The sequence below is a fragment of the Rhea pennata genome, chromosome 5 (genome assembly GCF_028389875.1).
Source record: "Rhea pennata isolate bPtePen1 chromosome 5, bPtePen1.pri, whole genome shotgun sequence".
Classification (NCBI taxonomy): domain Eukaryota; kingdom Metazoa; phylum Chordata; class Aves; order Rheiformes; family Rheidae; genus Rhea; species Rhea pennata.
This window is the reverse complement of record NC_084667.1, coordinates 27,758,376-27,780,525: the sequence shown is the minus strand read 5'-3', so window position 1 is coordinate 27,780,525 and position 22,150 is coordinate 27,758,376. Positions and strand designations below refer to the sequence as shown.

Below are 22,150 nucleotides of genomic sequence, written 5' to 3'. Positions count from 1 at the left end.
TGGCTGAAAGGATTTCCAAAATTCATGCCAAAGTAGTCTGGCCGAAGAACACAGTTTGAAAGTATTTTCGATTAGATGGACTCCATTTTGGATATTTATCTAGGTTCAAGGCAACTTAACAATCTTGTGTTCTTACCCAGCCCACTAGCAACAAAACAAAATTTTGAGTTAGTAGAACACAGGCAAAAAAGAATAATTTAGTCTACGGTTGTGTTTATAAATGAGAGTGAGCTTTAAAGGTAAGAGTTATCAAGGACATATGGAGGAACTTGTCCAAGGTAGCTGAGAACTTCTTCCCTAGAGTTGGAGTGGTTTTTTGGTACTTAAATTAGATGACACTAAGAAGCACAGCTTTGCATCCTGATTAACACTGATAACTTTCCACAGCAGCACTACTTTTGACAAACTACCTATTTAAAGGGATTAATCATCATTGTAAATCTGATGTTACAGTTTAACATTTTTCTAACAAACCACATACCATATTTACAAAAGGATGAAATTAAATCATTGATGAAAATAACACAAATTATCCAGTGGAAAAATAACACAAATTATGCAGTGTCATTGACCTATATCCACATAGATGAGTGATCTATCCTCTCACGTTGATGTTTCATAATATGAAACTCCTATACTAGCAACCAGAAATAGCAATGGGATCTTAATTCAGGATTTTTATTATTTGACACAGAATTCACAATCCATCCGAGAAGCGCGATAAGGTGTTGCCCTGCGTTGTTCAGTGGACCCACTACAGCACGTAGACAGCACCAATACAACACAAGTTAATGTTGCCTGCTAGCCTTTGAAAGTGCGAGGACACAAAGTATGTTCACGCAGAGAAAATCCCTTTCTCTCTCAGAAAATTATTCCCAGTAATCAACATCACTCCAGACATTTTTTCTGAGGTCTGACAGCAGTTATTTGTTATATACAATATAAATTTGGCTCTGCCTCCCCTTGATGAACAGTACAAATCAAATCACGCTGAGCTCCCGCTCATCTCTGGACTATTCCTTATGGACATCCTATAAAAAACAAGAACTAGACTGCATTTAGCAGAGTGTCAGGGCCAGTTGCCAAGATGAACTGTTTTCCATTTCCTGTTAAACAAAAGCTGCTCACTGAGCCCTTAGGTGGGAAATCAGAAGACAGCAATGGACCAAAATCAAATATCTGGACATATCTGATATCGCAATGTACGGGTGCCTATTTTGTTTTGACTATTAGCTTTGTATTTCAGGATATTGAAAAAAATATTTTATATAGCATGAATTTGTAAGCCTGCTTTAATCCCAGCAGGGCTGGCTCAGCCCTCCGTCTTTCTAAAGCAGATAAATTGAGGCTCCTGCACTCTACTGTGTGAGGATATTTCAGATATTTACACAATATTTATATGCACCACTGCTACTCAAGTCCTCCATTATGTTCAGTTTCTCATGAGTAGCTTCTACTATTGCTGTGCGTCACCTCCAGATCCCTCTGTTAATGAGGATATGTTTGTTTTACGCTATTGAAGTGGCACGAGGCTGTCTGAACTTCTCACTCAGCCGTGGCTACAATCAACATTTTGCTGCATCATAAATAGCTGCTGCAAAAATCACAGCACAATGTTAAATGAACTAGAGTAATGAGTAAGTATTGAGAGAGATATAGAATAAAAGGCTTTCTATAAATTTTGAATACTTGGGGTTTCTTTTGTGATGTCTCTAACTCTAGCGATAAATATACACGTGTGAAAGTAAATGTATACTTTTAAATTCATAACAATCTAAACACATATTGATTTCACAACAATAATCACACTTTGAGCTATGAGCTGCCTCACTATGCAACACCTTCTACTAGATGGAAGATTATGGACTTATGGATAGCAAATTGTCAGTCACATCCCCACCTGATCATGCAAAAGGCTTGGAAGCATAGCACAGTCAGAGAAAAAAATAGCAGTACATGCTGAGATTTGATTCCATCCTATTTATGCAATAGATTAGTGTGCAATTAGAGCCTGCCTACCACTGAAACAGAAGTGGCAGCTTTGAGGCAGTTAGAAGTTTTGCTGTAGCTTAAGAACGTGTTTCACCTATTGCATAATAATTATTGAAATAGTTATGCAAACATAAAATCATTCATCTGTGATCGAGCCCTCCCAGATATATGTTCTTTCCCCTATATCCTTTCATGTATTTGAACTTTTTAATATTTCCACACAGAAAGTCTAAATTCTAACTATTCAATAAAAGCTCATTCCCACTAAAATTAATGGTTTAACTGGAATTTGTCTCTCTAAATGCACCGTATCGTTGATATCCCTAGGGTGAACTAAATATAATTGCTTAATGACCTCACATAAAGATTCAACTCATAATCCAGTTATTATTCGTGTTAGTATTGACATTACTGAATTACTTAGATACCTATTTATCCATAGATCTACAGTTCTTTTTCTGTCTGAGATTTCACAGGTAAAACAGGAACATCAGACTAACTTGAGTCTGCTCCCCACTGCCCGGATAAAGAGTTTCAGCGTTCTTCAAAGGCAGCTTGATTTAAGATGGTCTCTGCTGTCATTCACTGACAATTCATTGGCAGTCTAAGCAAGACTGGAGAACAGCTCTTTTGTTAAACCTTTACAATTTTTAAATAATGAGGCAAGATGTTGAATTTCCATAGTAATATTTTATACTAAAAACGTGCAATGGGATATAAGGAACCAAGTCAGTTTAAGGGCTCAATAATTCATAGTTGTTATTAGAGGTTCTTGTGCTCTGAAGTTCACAAAACTATAGCTTAATTCAAGAGAAATTTATAATGCAATTACTCAGGCTGTAATAGTTGGGATAAGCTCTTCTTCAGGTTAACAAATGGCTGAAAAGCTCTTTAAAAATTCTAGTCTTACTGAAGATACTAAGTTTAGTAAACAGACTACATTTACAGATGTAGGCTGTGCTTTTTTCTGCTCTTTAGTCTGTATTTTCAATTGCATGTCTCCAAGTGAACACCAGTTTTGCTCTCTACGGCTATCATCTAAGGTAAGATTTGTTTCTTGCCCAGCACTTACAGTCAAAAATCACTTGGAAAATAATACAGCCCATGACACTGCGATTCCTTCCGAGAGTGGCCGTTTGGAGTCAAACTCATTCTCTGGGCAGAAGTTTAGTCATGGTCTTCACTATGAACTGTAAGCAGTTCTCCTCTCCCTGCTCTCCCCTCCACGTACCAAAAAAGCACTTGAGCCAGATCTGCACTGCAAAAGGGAACTGATGGTACACTGATACTTCTCTAGTACTTTGGAGATTGTTTCACCCCTCCTTAACCTCAAACTTCCTTCTTTTTATCTCACATAACTCAAATTCGATAAGATTCAATTCAGATTTGCTAAAGAATGCTCCTGAATAGCAGCTTTCCAGCAATGTTTTCAAATACGTACCCACAGATGCCCCCCAAAATGTTTTTAGACAAAATAACTTCCAGAACAACTATTATTGATTTTAGGGTTAGAATGCATTATCAAATATTGGTACATGCAATCGTTTTATGCATATTTTAACCATTTAACTGAAATTAAATTTTAAAAAGTTACCAGTTGTATAGATCCAAGAAGAAACAAAACAAAACAAAACAACAAAAACAACCTCACACAGAAGCAGGGTTATATTCTGCTGCTACAGAACTGAATCAGTGTCCTTGGCCAAGTATTTTCTTTCAGGACATTTTTGCTTTTGGATTTCAAATGATCAGGGCCATTTGTTTTACTCATTTCTGAGTAAAGACAGCTCATGACGGGAAAATGATGGGCAAAAAGATTTCTTGGACTGATTTAATTTTCAATTAAACCTTTCCAGTCATTTCAACAAGACTCTAGTATAGAAAATCAAATGTCTTTTATTACTCTATGTCAGATATTCTAATTAAAAACATAGCAACAGACTAAATACAGATTCTCATTTTCCAGGATTTATTTCTGAAATGAGGGGTAGATGCCTATGTCACGTACGATTGTCTAGAGGATAAACCTGACAATTCTTTGATCTTTCCCTTTGGTAGAGGTGGCTGAGTGCTCCAGGGGTTGTTTGTGGGATCAGTAACGCAGAGCACCTGGTTAGGTAGATATTGGACTGAAGCTCCTTCTTTTCATTTGTTTGACATCGTGAACAGAATGGTGAAGAAGAGCTACTACTGCTGCAAGCTGCAGGTTACACTTAAACATTAAAAAAAACTTTGACAGCTCTACTAAGGCAAGACAGAAATGAAGAGAGCATTCTGAATATGACCAAACACGTAAATACAAACAATCTACATATCAAATGCAATTTGACTTTCAAGAAAAACAAGCTGCTGTATCACAGAAAGTGTGAGAGGTCATACTGGTTACATTCAGCTCTGCAATTTTATGTTTTCTGCTGTAAACGCAGCAGTTGATGAAATGCTGCATTAAGCACATTTCAGATCCTTGCATATTTTTATCTCAAAATTGTCAACATCTGTCTTAAAAATATAAATGATGTAGTTAAAAAAGGAGGAGGGCAGGAGGGCTGTTCTCTGTGGAGTTATATCACTCAAGTTTCCTTTAATAGGAATAGGCTCTGTCTTCTGAATTCTCTCAGTAGCAGTGCACTGAGTACTTGTTACAGAACTTTTTTTGCCAAGATACTTAATTTTTAAAAGAAGTAATTTTGCAAGTATAATCTAAACAAAAAAATCTAACACATACATCAGCTGCTTTGAAGAAGCTACTATAATACTTTCCAATTAGAAACAGGTATCTTTCAGGCAGTGCTAGTGGATTGATTCATGTGTTTCCACCATGCTGTGCTCACTCATGTGCTGGGTCTTACCCTACTACTTTAGATAGATAGTTCTACCTCTGTCCTGATACGGTTTATCCCCATTTATACATTAGCAAGTGATTTACAGAATAATTTTCATGTGCAGATATTCCAGTACTTTCTAAAAGCATTATTTCAAATCCATAAATTCCAGCTAGACACTGTTACTGGCACTACGAAGTTTGAAACACAAGATTTTTCCTGTAAGGGTAGAGTTTGTATCAGGAGACAAAAAAACATCGTCTCTGTCTTTGGAACAGATCAGATAGAAACGATTTCACACCCACCTAAGTTTGGTTATGCAAATTACGATAGCAACTTACTACAGCCAGCATTTCTGTAGCAAAAACATAAACCACACCGACGTATCTTCAGAGCATCGGGGTGAAACTACGGCACCATCCGCTCTCCTAGCCTAGCAGTGCCAGCAGCTAGCCCCACAAGCTCTACCTCTGCGTTTCAAGCCAGCAGGACGTGATATACCTTTAGTCTCCAAATGGCACGGTTGCATTTTCAGGGTGATCCTGCCGTCCGCAAGCAGTGGGGAGTAAATCAGTAAATAGCTTCGCACACTAAGCCTGCTAACACATAGGCACAGGACAGTTTGCAAAGGCAATTAAGGGTATTCTTCCTCCACTGGCACAAAACTCTGATCAAATCTGCCCTAATCCTTAATTATTCCTCAAAAGTCATCCAGTGAGATGAAGAGAAGTCAGGAGTAGGATCTAATTCAGAGGACGTGACCGACTTTTTGAGCCATTAACTCCATTCCTTCAGGAATCACCAATTTATCCATGCTAGTGTAATTATAATTTTATTCAAAGCTGCTTCCCTTTGACTAGAAATGAGTACTTCGTTCCTTAAATTGAGCTATTTTTCCACATTATTGAAAAACATTTTCCCCTATTTATAAGCACAGTACAGCAACATATGATTCCGATGCTTCATATGCGGCTCCTAAGGGATCTTATAGAAAATGAGAGAAAGGCTTTAAGTACTCTTTAGGTTTATTTGGTTCCTGAGAGGAAACTATATATATTGATAGATAGATATGTATATTTTATATATACATACATACACACATGAGTCAGGAAAATTTGAAAAACAGTAAATAAGATTTCAGTGAAAATCTCTCCTCAAAAAGTTAAGGACTTGGTATCAATCATAACAGGTGCAAGAATAGAATAAAAAATTGAATACAGTATTTCTTGACACTTGCACGAGAGCCTAATAAATCTTGAGAACATGGGACATTTTCTAAAAATACCCGAAATAGAAGATGACCTGTCTGGTCATAGGCTGATCAGTTTGTATTTTTGACAGGAATGTCTCCTCCTTTTAGTGCAGCTATGAATATGGAACTGAAAAAAAATCTCTCTTAAAGTCAACAGAGAGTTTCAGTGAGATTTAGGTCATGCCTTAAAATGACAACTTTACAATACAAAAACAAGCAAGCAATCTCTTAGGCAGCAACACAGATACCACAGACATTTTCAGAAGCATTCCTTGTGGCACACGAAGGAATGGCAATGCAAACTTCTCTGAAGCTATTCCCACACGACAGATTTCTCTTTGTAGATGAATTATCACCTTTTCCATGTTCATGACTTGATTTAGTACTGATGTTTAGCTAAGGCCAAAGAGAATTTGTTGATCACCTGATCTCAGACAACATTTAATAAAACAATAGTGGTAATATTGAGTAATTGTGAAGTTACACAGGCTAATATACCTCTAATTTTTATTAAAAATGGAACCCCTCCCAAATATTTAAAATATTGGAAGATGTAGTGTGCTATTTTTCACTGTAAAGCTCTAATAGGCTCTAACATTTGTCAAACATACTTCCAAAATCTGGCAAACAGCAAACTGTGCCTACGAAAGCAAAGCATGTGCTTCCTTTTTCAGGAAATACATTAGCAGTACTTTTCAATAACTTTTACATACACTGGAAAGTAAGGGAATTTTCAGTGGGATTCTTTTCCTCTCTAATCACACAGACAGTCTTTACTGTTATCGCTTGTCGCGCTGCTTTTGTGTGCTTCCCAAATGCCATCTATCATTGACAATGTTCTCTTAACAGCCACACTGATGCACAAGCTGCAAAAATTAATTTGCCTCAAAAGGTATTGGGGCCATTTATTGTATTTAAGTGTCAGAAAACTACTCTATCATTCTTGAGTGACTTCACATTGTGCTCTGTATCATTACTGCAACAAAACAAGTTTCAGACTGCTTGGTAACAAAACTTCCAGTAAATCCATTTTCATAAAATAGGCAGCAGTCTCTTCAGTTCAATTTATGATCAGGACCAAATGTCAAAATCTCAGTCATGAGTCTAGCCATTTTGCAATGTTTAGCACATTTAATCAGCATCCTTAAACCTTGGTATCTTGGTATGGAATAAAGCCCTTTCTTTGTCCTTTCTTCATCTACCCAAAGCAATGAAAAAGGATGGCAAAGCTGCTATTCTTATCCACTTTAACCTTTCTCTGATCATCCTTGAAGAGTCTTGGTAAGACCAAAAACCAAGATGCTCATGAAAATTTCCGAAATAAAAATACAATGTTTCAGCCAGATACTACATTAGCTTTACTTTGGTGACATACCAGTTTTAAATGCTTACATTGTATATTTTATTTCACCAAATATCATCAACACATGAAATTAGCAATAGAAACTTCCACAACATAATAAATTCAAACAATGAATTCAAATAAAGAAGCTCATGATATCAAATAAAGTTTGTGCTCAACTCCATACACACATGGAAGGTCAGGCTAGAAGAGAAACACTTCTGCCCACATTAACTTACAGACCATGTGTTAGTTGTCTGTGACAGACGCAAAGAGCTGCACCTTTGTCAGAGTCAAGACAAGACGTATGTTTAAGTAGAACGTAAACACACAGCCACGGGTAATCTGGAGTCAAAACTGCAATCTTGCAAACACACGGTTATGTTGCATGGGTCAGATGAATTACACGTTGTTGCCAAGCTCCAATTTTAGCAAGGGAAGACACAGACTTCCCTCAGATGCTTTGATGCTCAGCAGATACTCAGTTCTCTTTCTCCAGCCCAACGGCTACTGAACACTCTCAGATACTTTATCTGTCCACGCTGACCCTGTACACAGCTGGTTTTGCTCTATCAGTACTTAAACTACCTTTTTCTGTGCTTCTAAGGGCTTGGGGAGTCTTCAAGTAAAGCTCTGTGGGGAAGAGTTGCAAGCTCCCAAACAGTTCTCTTTTCTCTCATAGAAAACACTCAGTCAAGATTCATGATGCTGCAAAAGGACTTCAGATTTTCCCCTAAGACTAATATGTTTTTCCTTGCTGCAGACGCCTGAGTGAAAAAGTTTTGGAAAGCATAGCAAGACCTAGTAACAGGCTACAGAACTCATTTCAGTCGAGACTTTCGGAGTTATTGAGTGTTTACCTCCTGACAACTGCCAATACCTGCAATGTAGGAACAAGGAATTACTCCTCCTACGTCAAGTAGCAAAGGAAAAACCTTGCTTTCAAGGTCTGACCTTGCAAGTAGTATTAGCAATTAGTATTTCAGATCATCTCAGCTTAAATTTGAAAGGAACTATAAGATTTTACACATACATTGCATTGCACTGTTTAAAGTATATAGAATACGATGCTTACTTTGGTAGATAACAGCCAGCAAAATGATGCTGCGCTTTGGCCCCATGTTATGTTTTAGGCTTCTCCGTCTCTTGAGCCCAGTGGTTTGCAAAAGAAAACTTTCTATACAGTCTGTTTTTTTTTCCTGACTTTTAAACATTGTAAAAAAACTCAGTATCGACTGCTGATACATTGGCATTCAACACTATTTAACTCCATAGTTAGATAATGGTGTTAACAGAAGATCCTTGGCTGTGTTTTTTATAGATTAAGGAAGTATACTCTACACACATTGGCAAGATATTTTTAGGACTAGAAACATTGTTTATGAGAGAAGGAGACTTGGCATTTCATAGATTTATTATCTGTTTGTTAATTACTGGATAGGATATAGGCATATTAATCATAATAGCAATTATTTTGGTATTAATTCTACTAACCCTTTACAAGATCTTTCATTCTGAAAATAGAAAAAAAAAAATCTATGGAGTTGGAAAGGGATAGCTCTTCTTCATTTGCCTCATCTTAACAAAAACAATTTAAACTATTCAGAGGACTGTAAACATGTGTAAGGAATGTTTATGCTCTATTCCTGCTTCAGATTACCATGATACTCGTTGTGATAACTGATGTTTAAAATTACACACCAGGATTACTACACACTTTCACTTTCCCCAGATTGCTTCTTATTTCAGACCTAGAATGGGGGAACACCACATACCAATGGATTGAAAGAAATCAAAGAAAGTTTACACCTCTGAAGAACTATCATGAATATTTTAAAAATCTCATCTTGTTGGTACTAAAATGTCGTGCATGCCAAAACAAAAAGACGATGACAAATCCCTCGTAGTCTAGTGAAAAAGACTAAGAGAAACAGAATAGACTCTCAGACGCTCTAATTTTTGAGGAGTTCATCAGTATGTGCAATCTCAGATATGAGTTGAACACGTCCTCTATCCCTCACACAGTGCTGGCTAACCACATCAAAAAGCAGAGCTGACATGACAAGCGATGACAATCCCACGCATAAGATAAAATAAAACCATAAGAACAAATGGGGAAAATTTGTTGTTTTCCAAAATTGTCTGGTGATTTAACAACAGCTCCACGCATGGTTCATCATTCCTGTGTTGAGCCTTGCATTAACAACCCTGACATTTTCGTGCAGCTGCACAAGATTTGTGGCTCACTCTGTTCTGAGATTCCAGCTTGCGGAGGTGGCAAATGCAGCTACAGCCAGAACACCACTGTAGCAGTCCCCAATATCTAACTCGTCCAAAGCGCAGGGGAACCGGTGATCTCAATAAAGCACCAGGAAATACAACAAAACAAAACAAACGACGGACACATATCCCTCCAACGACAGATATCCATATCCCTCCAATGACAAATATCCCTACAACAGATTAACACACGTACACACACCCAACAGACGTCAATCGTACCTCTTCTAAAAAGTCAGAGAGAGATAAAAATACATAGAACAGCCCACTATTGTTTACTATTCCCATAAGAGGAAAAGGGGCACAAAAAGCAAAAGGCCGAGCACGTCAACTATGCGCTCATTTAAGCAACCAAGATATGAACAGGAAAACCTTCACCTTCAGAAGGATATTGAATGCTAACAGATTTCAGTGAAGGTTACTCTTGCTTAGCTGCTCTTGGCAAAGTGAAAGTCTTGGCACAAACTGATGTGTCTCAGGAGCTGGTTCTGGAGCAACATCAAAATCATGGAACAAGCTGGTAAAGTTTCAGAAAAAGAAATAACCCTTTAAGCAGTGCAAGAGACTATATCATTTCTCTGAATATGGATTCTTAAAGAAATTGCTAGGAAAAATTAAGGAAGATCTTGCAGCAGTGAACTTCATATAAGTAAGCTTTACATAAGTATTTTTATTTATTTGTTTATTTATTTTACCACATAGCCACTGTAAACTGTGGTCGTATAACTGAAATTACTGGAATTGCATTGATTTAATTCTAAATGAGTGTCAGACAGGGTTACAGAAAAGTTCTTAAAGGAGTTTTTGGTTTTTGACACTGTATAAAATCCAAGTTGTAGACAGGTTACACACAAAAAGCTGTAACCATACAGGCAAACAGTTTAAATGCATAGATGCTTGTTCATTTTCTCTCTATCTTTGCTCTCTAGTCCTTCAACTTCCAATATTGAAGTCTTATATAATATACCTAACACTGCACTTCTGGGCAGGTACCTAAGGCCTGGAATACCCACAAGAATCAGTGCGGGATTATTATTTTAATTCAACTCTATTTATATTGCAATACCTACCAGATTTTTCCTTTTTTTTATTTGAAATTAAGTGTTAGGTGGTTTGGGCAAGAAAAAAAGTTTGACAGCCAGCATCTTTCATATAAATACTCTTGTAGCAAAGAACGATGGAAAAACATCATTTACTCCATGTGAAGATATCAACGAGGATACTGGTTTGTCAGTCATAAGTGGGTAATCTGAGCAATATATCTGCACAGGAAGTTTAATAACTTTTTTGCTCAAATACTTTCCTGAATCACTTAGAGATCTACCTCTGGGACATAGAGGGATTATTTCTTAAGAATGTTTTTAAAGCCACATATACTATTTGTTTAAAAGTAGTACAGTCTAACCTGCGAAATATATTTCAAAATTTCTGAATGCAGCCAGATTTTCAGAAGAGCAGCAAGACAGCTAGCCTACTGGCTCAATGTCTGTGTGTCTTGGAATCCGTATTATTTCTCAAAATCCAAATTTCACACCCACAAAAAAAGCAGAGGAAAGAGGACACAAAAAGCAAAAGGTCAAGTAAATTTTCACAATTTCAAAATTTCAATCCATAGATTCAAATTTCTGGTAAACATGACTATGTTTTTGAAATACTAACAGCCATATTTTTTCAAGTCTGAGAAGAAAAGATGTAGTCTTTGCCTAAATTTCCATTTTTATCACATCCTTTTCCTCTTCTTCAGTATAAGTTTTTGGTTGGTCTACTGGTAACTCATGCTGAATTATAAAGAATTGTTTGTTTCAAGAGGTATTCTTGGCCCTTCTCTTTCTTACAGGAGATTGCAAGTGTCTTTTAGCCTTTTCTGAGCCCCTTGTCAGAGAAGTAATGAAAACAACACACTAATCAGAAAAAAACTATAATTCAAGCTGACATCAACAGATATTCTTCATTTGACTAAGGACCATCTATAGATTTTTTTTTTCTTTTTTGAGAGAGAGAAACAATATCTCTCTGCATCAAGAAGGCAGCTTTCAGCCGTTTAAACTGAGAGATCTAGGAGCGATGATTGGGAATAGACATGAGTATGTATCATCTCTTCAGCTCTGTTTCCTACAGGAAGAAAATCTAAGAAGAGGTTTCTGAGACATGAAAACAAGAGAGTGGTGATCTCTGATCAGGACAGCTGAAAGCCAAGATCTCTGCTAATAATTATCCTTTGGATAATTAAAATATAGCAACCTACCAAGCAATCCAACAGGATCAAAATTTGAACATTTACACAGAATTTAGGGCCTAGAACCAAAGCGTGAAAATGAAAGTGCAAGTACTAGAAGTACCTGAAAGTCAGAAAGGGGAGGAGGTGGAAGTAACTATAAAACAAATCCCCCAAACAACCAGTCTAATATATTGCTTGGAAGTTTTCAGCCCTGCATGAGCAGCAAGGTAGCATTATACATTACTTTTATATGTTTTACATATATGTGTTACTTATATGTATACATATATGTTATACGGATATGCGTTACTTATATAAATGTTTTTTGGGAAAAAGGAATGAACTGCTTCAGAGCAAATAGCAGAAGAAAGGTAGAAAGCAAACAAGAGCCTTCTGAATTTTAAAAACTCTTTTCTTCCTAGCTCTAGGTTGTCTGAATGCAGTGGTCTTTTCAGAATCAAAGGGGAAAAACAGACATATAAATTGGCTTGAGAACCAGGTAACTCAATCATTGAAAACACAATTTCAGAATATCTCCAGTCTAATTCTCTTGCTGGCTCTAGTATGGGCCAGTGTAATTTTACCATTTTTGCCAGTCCTTTCCTCATATTACATTTCACAGCCTAACAGCAGCTACAACACATGCTTTTACTGTTAAAAATTGGAGCTCAGTATTCGGTAAAACGGAGATTCTGTCCAAGTCATTAGCCACTGCAGTGAGAAAGGAAGAGAGGGAAGGACCCCTGTAAAATATATATTAGAAGAAAATAAAATATTTGCAACAATCTACTATCAGTCATTTATACTGAGTAATTTTAAAGGATAAAGCACACAGATAAATTTTGTCTTTTTAGAAGGATGACTGAGGAAACTGTTAATAGTGGTTTAGCTTTTGACTAGTGATAACTAAGGGGATAAAAAAAATGCCTGGTAAATTTTAACGTGCCATCTGTCACTATGAATTCTAGTTTAATTATTAGTTTATTACAAAGTTATTCCAAGGTAGTTTTAGCTCAGCTACTTTTGCCTAATTACAAAGGACTGAAACATACCCTGTCTGGGCTTTTCGTGACTGCTTATGCAAGAAAAGTGACTTTGCTAGCATCTGCCTGGTTATCTGAAAGTCTCTTCTTGAACCTGTTAAGGTGGCAACCCCTTTACAGTTTGCTGGTTAGACAAAAGGAAAACCACCATTAATCACTTAGAAAATCGCTTACCCTTACAATCATTTGTCCTGGAAGAAATGTTTTGTTTCTCTTTGACAGTTAAATGTATACCATCAGTCTGCTGAGGTAGAGAAAATGTTATACAAAGGCGTGAATATGAAAAACTCGAGGGTTACAGCCTTTGCCTCCTGCTCTGAATTACGGAGCAGCACTGATGAGCAGGCACTGTTGTTAGTACATAGGTTTTGTTGCGTTAGGAGCATACCTCCTGTGATGCCCTCCTTCATCCACATACATATGGGCATGGAGGTCTGCTCTCACACTGCTAGATATTTTTAGGACTCATTGTTACTGGCAGAGAAAACACTGACCTTCGGGAACTGGCTGAGAGCGAATCCTTTCAGAGTCGGGTTATGCAGAAGTCATATCTGTGCTGTCTCTTTTGAACTGAGCCATTCACTCCTCAGCTCTCTGTTTTGCATTATCATCGTATTTTGCTGCTATAAATCAAGCTTTGCTATGCATAGTATATCCTGCAGCTTTATTTTTAAGGTAGTTTTTGCACAATTGGTTAGACAATTACTTTCCTGTGGAACCCAACAATGGAAATGAAAATTATATTTGGTTATCTTCATGCCTTTCTTACCTGTAGGAGTCAGGCCAGAAAAAAAAACCACAACTTAAACTAAAGTATCCTCTGTCATTTGGCTGTATTTGCATCTAGGCCTGTATTTGAGCAGAATCGAAGCATGAACTTAAAAAAGCAACTACAGATAGCACAGGCTGCAGATGCTTCCTTCTCCAAGAGCAGAGCAGTTAGGCTAAGTCTGCGAAGAACATGCTAAACACATCATTTGCCCAACAGAGAATATAAACACTGAATTCCTCTCATTCCATCTATTTCATGAGCTTGTACTGGGACTCTGAGTTGGCTGAATTATCTTTACTGAGGCCTGAAAGTGGAAGAGTTACATTGCTGCAGATTTGTCTATTTGCCTGTTAGTTTATTAAAATTATTTGTTTAAAGTCAAGCCTCTACGATTTGTAAAAATGCCAAGCCTACCTCTGAGATTAAAAAAAAAGACAGCAAAATCTAAACATTTCGCTTTCTGAGGTCACGAAATGCATGCCATCTTTTCCATCTTTCTCTGCATTTACACGCTTAAATGATTTTGTCTAAGATTTCTACAAAATAAAAAGGCTACAAAAGGGACACACCGCTAACTCTAAGACACCTACCAAACAGCAATAGTCACTTTCTTGAAAAGTAGAGAACCAGAATTTTCTCCTTTTTTCCCCCTTTCCATAAATATATAGTTCTGTTTTTTAAACATGCAAAGACAAACTGTATTTTCACATTACATTGTTCAGTGTCCTGCCTGGCTCCTCCACTTTCAAAGGTAAAAGATTTACAGTGTGAACAGTGTAAAACAGAATTTTAAGGTCAACCTGAATCGAATGGAACAAAGCAATATTATATTGGCTATATTGAAATTTTATTAAAAAGAGATCTGAATTAGATCTAGATATAAGCAATGAAGTATCACTAGCAATAACAGAAAATAAAGACAAACATGAGGGCAAAGCTAAGCTTTAATTGCTTTCCCCTTTAAAATTTGTAGGATAAAGAACTATATTAGAGAAACTAGAAAGGAAAAGCAAATATTTTCCAAAGGAAAAAATGTGGGACATTCAATGACTAAAAATAACTAACTTAAAAATACCACATATTTTCCACAACATTCATTTAGCTTAAATCACCATAAAAATGGGCATTATTTAACAAAAATTTTAAAGAACCCACAGTAACCACAAAACTTTTAGTACACAAAGTTCTACTGAACTGATTGTTTTCTAGTCCTCACATTGTGCAGGGGATGTACGCAGCAGTAATCAACACCGTGCAAATAAGAATACTATGAACGGCACATACATGCTTGCCTCCTTCAAATGTAAATAATATGGGGATTTTCCCAAATGATGAAACAAATTATCAATTTGCATCAATTAAGAGAAAAAATTTTACAAAATGTTGTAAAACCACCTAAGCAAATGTTTTCATGAAATGCAATGGTATAATACTGCTTTTATTTTAGCTCTGCATATTTTAGGAGTCCAAATCTTAGGTTTGCTTTTGCTTGTTGCAGCAGCAGAAAGCTCAAGAAATTCCGTTTTTCCTCTTGCAGTTACAGAAAAACAGTCATCCTCTAACCCTCTCAAAATGCAATTAACTATAATTACATGAGTCAGTTCTGTGGGGATACTCTTGTGCTTTGCTGAATTCAGGCTTAAAGAAGCAGTATGAAGTTAAAAAAAAAAAAAAAAAAAAAAAGAGAGAGAGAGAGAGAACCGGATTCCACAGAGTACAACACCGAAGCATATTTCACAGCTGTAAGAACTGTTTGTAGAAACAATTCATGAAAGGAGATGAATCACTGAGTCCTTATTTCTACTTCAGTAATTCTGGGTCTTGACTGATTCTTTGCTAAATCAATTTGTTTACAGTCTTGCTAAAGCTAATGTGCTCTTCACATTGAATTTGCATGGCAGATTTTATCTTCTTATGAAATTAAAATGCAGTGACAGCATTGTAAAAACAACCAAAAATGGATTTTGTAATAAGAAATAATAGCTGCCCCCCCTCCCATCAGGCTTCCTGGTGGGCCCATCAGCTCTCTCCGCTCTGAAAGACCGACATTGCTGCAGGAAGGAAGCATCCTTAAATAGCAGGTGACACCTTTCACCTCAAACTAACCAGCGTCCAGTGAACAGGTACAGGATAGTGGTCCCACACGTGCTAACATTTCCTTGATCTTGCTGCACTTATTTTTAGCAAATGAAGGAGAAGATCCTAACTGCTAGGTCCCAGATCTCCACTTCTTTTTCCCCTAGGACTCAAAGTCCATCAACATAAAGTCTACAGTTCAGTAAGCTAAATGCTTACCACTGGCTATACCAAATGTCCTAAAGCTCATAGTTGTACTAAACAAATGCATAGGCAAGAAAAGAATAATAATTAAAAAAAAATTAAAAGTACAAATGACCCTACTTAAAAGCCAAAAACCCCCAGGCCTTTCAAGTCAGTCAGCCTTCCTGCCTCGATGCAGCACAAAATTGTGTAATTTACAGCACAGCAAGCACTCGATCTAACACAAACAAAACACTGCATTTATCTCAGGAAGTTAACCACGTTCCTCCTGCGGTCTCTGTGACTGCTGAAGCTGCTCGGCAGAGCACAGCTGAACACAGAGGCGGACTGACCGTCTGCCCCTACGCAGGCCAAGCTGAACCCCGGGCTGGCCAGCAGGAGAAGCAGCATCACGTACTTCCGGGCATTTTTGTTTTCAGTAACTTTTACTCTATCTAATAACCAATATTTTTTGCTCTCCATCTGCATTGTTTTAGGTGGAAAGCAGGTTCTTTTCACACAAATGAGAAATTAGTAAAATATAATCCTACCCGCTGAATTAAACAGGCTTGCTTTCATCACAACTTTTTCTAGCATCCTGCTCATTATGAAACTATCATACGATTCTAGTTCATTTAAGACAGACTAAATGGATGAATTTCCATAAGTTAAAAAAATATTTGAATGTCACTGAGATGATTGCTGAGTCTGATTTTCAAAATGTGGGTTTTTCAGCTGAATGTTATCCTGAAATACTTAAATTTAAGATCAAGTTACCTCCTCGAGTAAGTGGGCAAACCAGCAAAACTCCATTGAAATCAATTTCATAATCGCCAAAAAAATCTGCCACAAATGGAATAATTTAAAAATGATGCAGGAAGATTTGAAGTTTTGACACAAGAAATAGTATCAGCAATCAGTACTGAGAAGAGGGATAAATTTCAGGGCATATCCTCAGAAACTGAGTCACATTTCTTGCATTAACTGCTGGCATTTTGGTACGTTGTAAGCTATATATTAAAGGTCCCATTATCTTCTCATATACACATACATAAATCCACATGCAAAGAATAACATTAACATAAATGTACAGTTACATACATATGAATACACACACAGAGACAAAACCAAAAAATTGACATTTCTGACATTTATATTCTTAAATAGAAACTGACATTTATATGCTTAAATAGAATAATTATTCTACATTTTAAAGAAAGTAGTAAGAACATGTCAAAGGAGAGCGCAGGTTGTGGACAATCCATGGGAACATGAAATGTTTTAACCACAAAGGTCTTGCTGGCGTTCAGGTATGCTATTTGATATAATAAAATACTACTCAGAAATTCTTAATCACAAAGAAAAATTGAGATGAAATCAGACAACACCTTCCATAACATATATCTGCTTAATTAAATTCTTCTACTTTCGTGTAGGAAAAATGTTCAAATCTATTAAATTTTTTATATTTTAAATTGTTTAAGTGCCAGAGATGGTTAAAGAAGTGAATAATTCAATTGTTATTGGCTGTTGTTTTAAACATTTCCAATTACAATAATTGCATAATCAAATTTTGAACGATAGAAGATTCATTACATGGCCAAACTTTTACAGGTAAATTTGACAAATGGACATAATGATCGGGACTAACATGGCAAAGCCATTTCTAACAGTCTAACAAAAATGTATTTTTAATTAGAGCATAGATATAAACCAACATTAAGATCAATACAGTACTTAAATGACAACTAAATAAAAATCAATGTAACTTCAGTATTACGCTTATAATTACTGACAAGTCAATTAATCTATTTCAAGTTTCTTTTCCCTATATTATCCTCAACCCCAGATAAGACTGAGCTGTTTTCAAAAGGGAGCAGTGTGAGGGAAAAGATTCCAGAGCTAAGTGGTTTTAAAGATTTCTGGATAACAGATATTTAGCAATTGTGACCCAAAATAGTACAATTTCTGCTACTTTTAACTCAGTATGAGGTCGACTGGATGTTGAAGGTGACCTATTTCTAAGTGCTAGAGTAATCTACAGTGAATTACTGGAGTGATTCTGCGAGAACAGGCTAGTAAGTTGGAGAGTACTTTGCTCATTGCCTTGGAAAGTCACATTTCTAAGGCTAACAACTCAGTAGCTAGACTGAGTTATTCATTAGGAAAAGCGATACATAACTATTTGAGCTGAAAAACTTCGAACATCCCTCCTAAAAGCACTGAATTTATTGTAGAGACAAATATTTCTGAATTTGATAATACATCAGGTTTTCAGGCTGAAGTGAGATGCAAAAATCGGTGAGAATCAGTATTTTTCCAATCAGTAAAAACACTTTCATACGATTCTAGTTCATTTAGAATAACACATTGGAGTCGCGTTACTGCTGGACAGCTCATAAGGTTTTTCAGAGAATAGAAAGTCCTACACATACATTAACTCAGGTACTAACATTACTGACAAATGGAGAATTTTATGTGAGGTTTTCTTTCTAGAATAACTCTAACATGAATTTTAGTTAAATATTTTATTATTTTTAACCTCTTTGAATATCCATACATAATTGGAATTATCATTCCAAATAACATATTTAGTTTGGTAAATTAAGAGTAGAAGATAATGAGTCTCAGGAGAAGACTAAAATTTTTATAAAGTCACAGGCTATCAACCCTCAGTCTAGAAATACTTCACCATATAGAGTTGAAATTTTACAGCTACACTTTATCCTTCCTGGGATTAAAAACTACAAAATAACAGAAGTCCAGTTTAACGTAAGCTTCCAAATAGCAAAAATTTTGTTTCAAAATCACTTTCTGCTCCTGCTGAACTCAGTAAATAAACTTACTTATACAAAACATGATAAGGAAAATGCAAACACTCTCAAGTCTTCTCTCTTGAAGTGTGCAGAATCTAATATTTCTGCATGATGCCCTCATAATGTAATCGAGTTGGAGTTCTCCACGGTAATTTCTCTAAAATCTAACCAACTTCAATGGAAATCTAGTTAGAAGTGCCAGAGACATGTCCCTCTCTCCTAATCTAGTGGTCTCGAGTGTCTGGAGAACATGGCCCAGGACAGGAGCATTCCAGCAGCAACATAACTTGATAAAACAGCATTTCAAACAAATAAATCAAATGTATTTTTATGCCACATGAACCTTTTATAACTTGTTATGCTATTGTGTGCTGCACAGCTTTTTTCAGAGGCAAAGAATGCTTTGATACAGAATACGAATAGCAGATCTCTTTAATGGCCATCCTTCTTTTTTTGATGGTAAGTAGCAAGCAATGGTGATTGACAGCATTACTTGTAATAATGAAATCAACAGCTGGCCTCAGCTATCTATTTATTAACCACGGAAATCTGATTATTAAATATTTTTATTATTTCATTCAAGGATAAAAATCAACAGCCACTATCTACTCAAGGTTCCGAAGTATGAATTATGCTCTTATTTTTTCTACAAATACCACTTTTATTTCCTCTGAAACTCATCTTCCCGCTGGGTAATTTCAACATCTTGGTACTAAAGCTAACTTGCCATTCCTCTGATTAACATGAATAAATTAGCTCAGCACTTTTTTCCCCCTCCTGTTTGGCAAAATTTATACTAGCTTCAGGGAAATCTCTACATGGGTAATAAAATTTCACCCATCCTTAAAGTTCTCTGTAGCTTGGCTCTAAGCCACCTCACCCTCAAGATCTGTAATGCTGGAAAACGCCAATTTGGATAACACACTAGGATTCACAGAACTCTCTGTGTAAATTCAAAGACCAAAGATTTTAATTAGGTTTCATGCTGGCCCTGCTGCCTAGTGAAGCTGCAACAGACATGCACTGAGTGCAAACGAGTCTGTGCAGGTTTTTCAAAATTAATTAGTCAAGATTATCTCTTTTACTCCATTTTTTGCTGCCTCTTTAAATTAAAATGAAGGGAGGGGACCACTAGGACTTACTATTTCTGTCCCTTACTTTCAAATGTACTGGTCATACCTCCATAAAAATAAGACAAAGTGGAGTATCAGAGAACTCCAGCATTTCCCTACTCCCTAGGCCCTATGCAGTCTGAGCTCTGACATTTTTATAGAAGCTTACCTTAGATACTACCACATCAGGTAGCACCAGTACCCACGAACTCTAACTACTAGTAGCAATTCCCTAGGAAATGGAATGAAGGCACAGATCAGATATGAATCTTTCTTTTCTCCACAGATGATAGTTTGCTCCAAATGACAATAGAAAAAGACTAAGCTTCAGGGATAAAAAACCCGTTACACAGATTTGAGACTAGACTTGTGAGAAAGACAAAAATAAAGAATTCAGATACATTTGGGATTAATGAAGGAGGATGTCAGAAATAAGAATTTTTAATCTTATCGTTAATGACATATTCTACCCCAACGTTGTTACTTGAACGTCTCTCTTTTACTTTCCTGCGATTAACGGCTGTGAGTCAGGGTTAAAAGAACCTCAATCAATATTTAAAGAATGAATCGAGAATCCAAAAACCGAGGATGGTCCCTAGGAGAGAGCAGACCAGACGGAGCATATCCATTATATCCCCTTTGATTCTGATTATGAACAGCAACTGAGAAAACGTGTCCTAGGGTCTTAGATTTATAAAGTCAAGAAAGCATTAGGACTTTTAAAATCTAAAGCTTATTGTAATATTTACAGTAGTTACATTTTTCACCACATAGCTATTAATATATACCCTGACAATCTGGATGAATCAGAATGTTTGCTGTCTGATCTCAGCAACTAATTAATTGCTATTTTCAACTGATTCAACCACATTTCCAACAAATTACCCAGAACAATTTTAAACAGTGAAATTATTTTTGAATGAGGAGGTTTTACTTCAGGTATAGATGAAGTGAATCAAGAAACAATACTGAATTCAAAGTTTTTTAGCAGAATATGTCTGTTTCAAGCAGCATGTTTCTTCCTGCTGCTTCATCTATTCCTGGGCAGGGCCCCTGTCTCTGGTACCTGTGGATGTTTCTAGGTGTTGGGCTGATAAGCACATAAGTAGCACTGCAGAACCAGTGCAGTATCCAAACAGAGACAGGACAGTCCTAAATAGGATTTTATTTATTTTTTTTTTCCTTTCACCCTCCTGCACAGGGCAGGTTTTTATATTTAGAACAATCACAGGATAGGATTTATTTTTATCTGTTGAAGAGTGAAGAACTACAATGTCCTCCTGTATAGGATAGTGTCAGCATACAGTCTCAGAGCCTTAAAATTTCATTTCTGCTTCACTAAGGGAGGTTTCTTTCACTATAATTCAATGTAATTCGATTGAATTCACTCTGCAGGGTATGAAATTCTCTACAGATGAGGTGAGATTTTAAACTACCGTGACTTTACTTTTATTGGTGCAGCTAAGTACAGAAAGATTGGAAAAAATTCTGTTTTAGGATGATTTGCTCGACACTAAAGCTGTAACTGCAATTTATACATGAATAGAGCAAGAGTATTGTTTACAACGTAGTAATTTTAAAACATGCGTCTTTGAAGAACAAATATTACTGGGAGCTACAGTCAAATTCCTTTTCTACTCTTGGTTTATTTTATATCGCCTGTACTACTATAGGTCTTTTATATAATTCATGATTTTCCAAGTTCTGTCACACTCTAAACAGTAAAGAAATGTATAGCCTGTTATAAACCACTGTATCACTGTAATAAATACAAGGGATGGTTGTAAATAGAATTTGTAAAGAATTAATACATTAATAGAGGTATTCACAGAGATATTTTAAAGTACATTATCCAAAGATATTATGAGCAGTTAAACAGTCATTTATTCTCTAATAAATTAGATATGATTAAATGATTTAAATTAGAGCATTTTTTTTAACACCTGCAAGTCTTACATGAGGCAACTTTTTTTTTTTTGCTGTAATCTGAGCCAGTATGACACAAGACCAAACTACAATGCCCATGCGACAAAGACTAAGTACATCTCACTACCTTTCAGTAAAGACTATAGGGAATGATACTATTTATGAAGTTTTGGGGAAAATTCCTGACTCTCTGACCTCAAGAAGATGGCATATAAGTACATGTTGCCTATGACACTTCCCTTTTTTCTAAAGATGACCTTTGTATCACTACCAAGAGAAAATGAATGGAAAAAAAAAATGTATGACCGACATCCAT

At 36.3% G+C, this 22,150-nt stretch overlaps 1 protein-coding gene across 1 annotated transcript in view; it reads right to left on the bottom strand.

The window, feature by feature from the left end:
• LUZP2 (leucine zipper protein 2) overlaps window positions 1–22,150 on the bottom strand; it is a 182,103-nt gene that overhangs the window by 57,272 nt on the left and 102,681 nt on the right. The gene's annotated exons all lie outside the window — the stretch shown is intronic.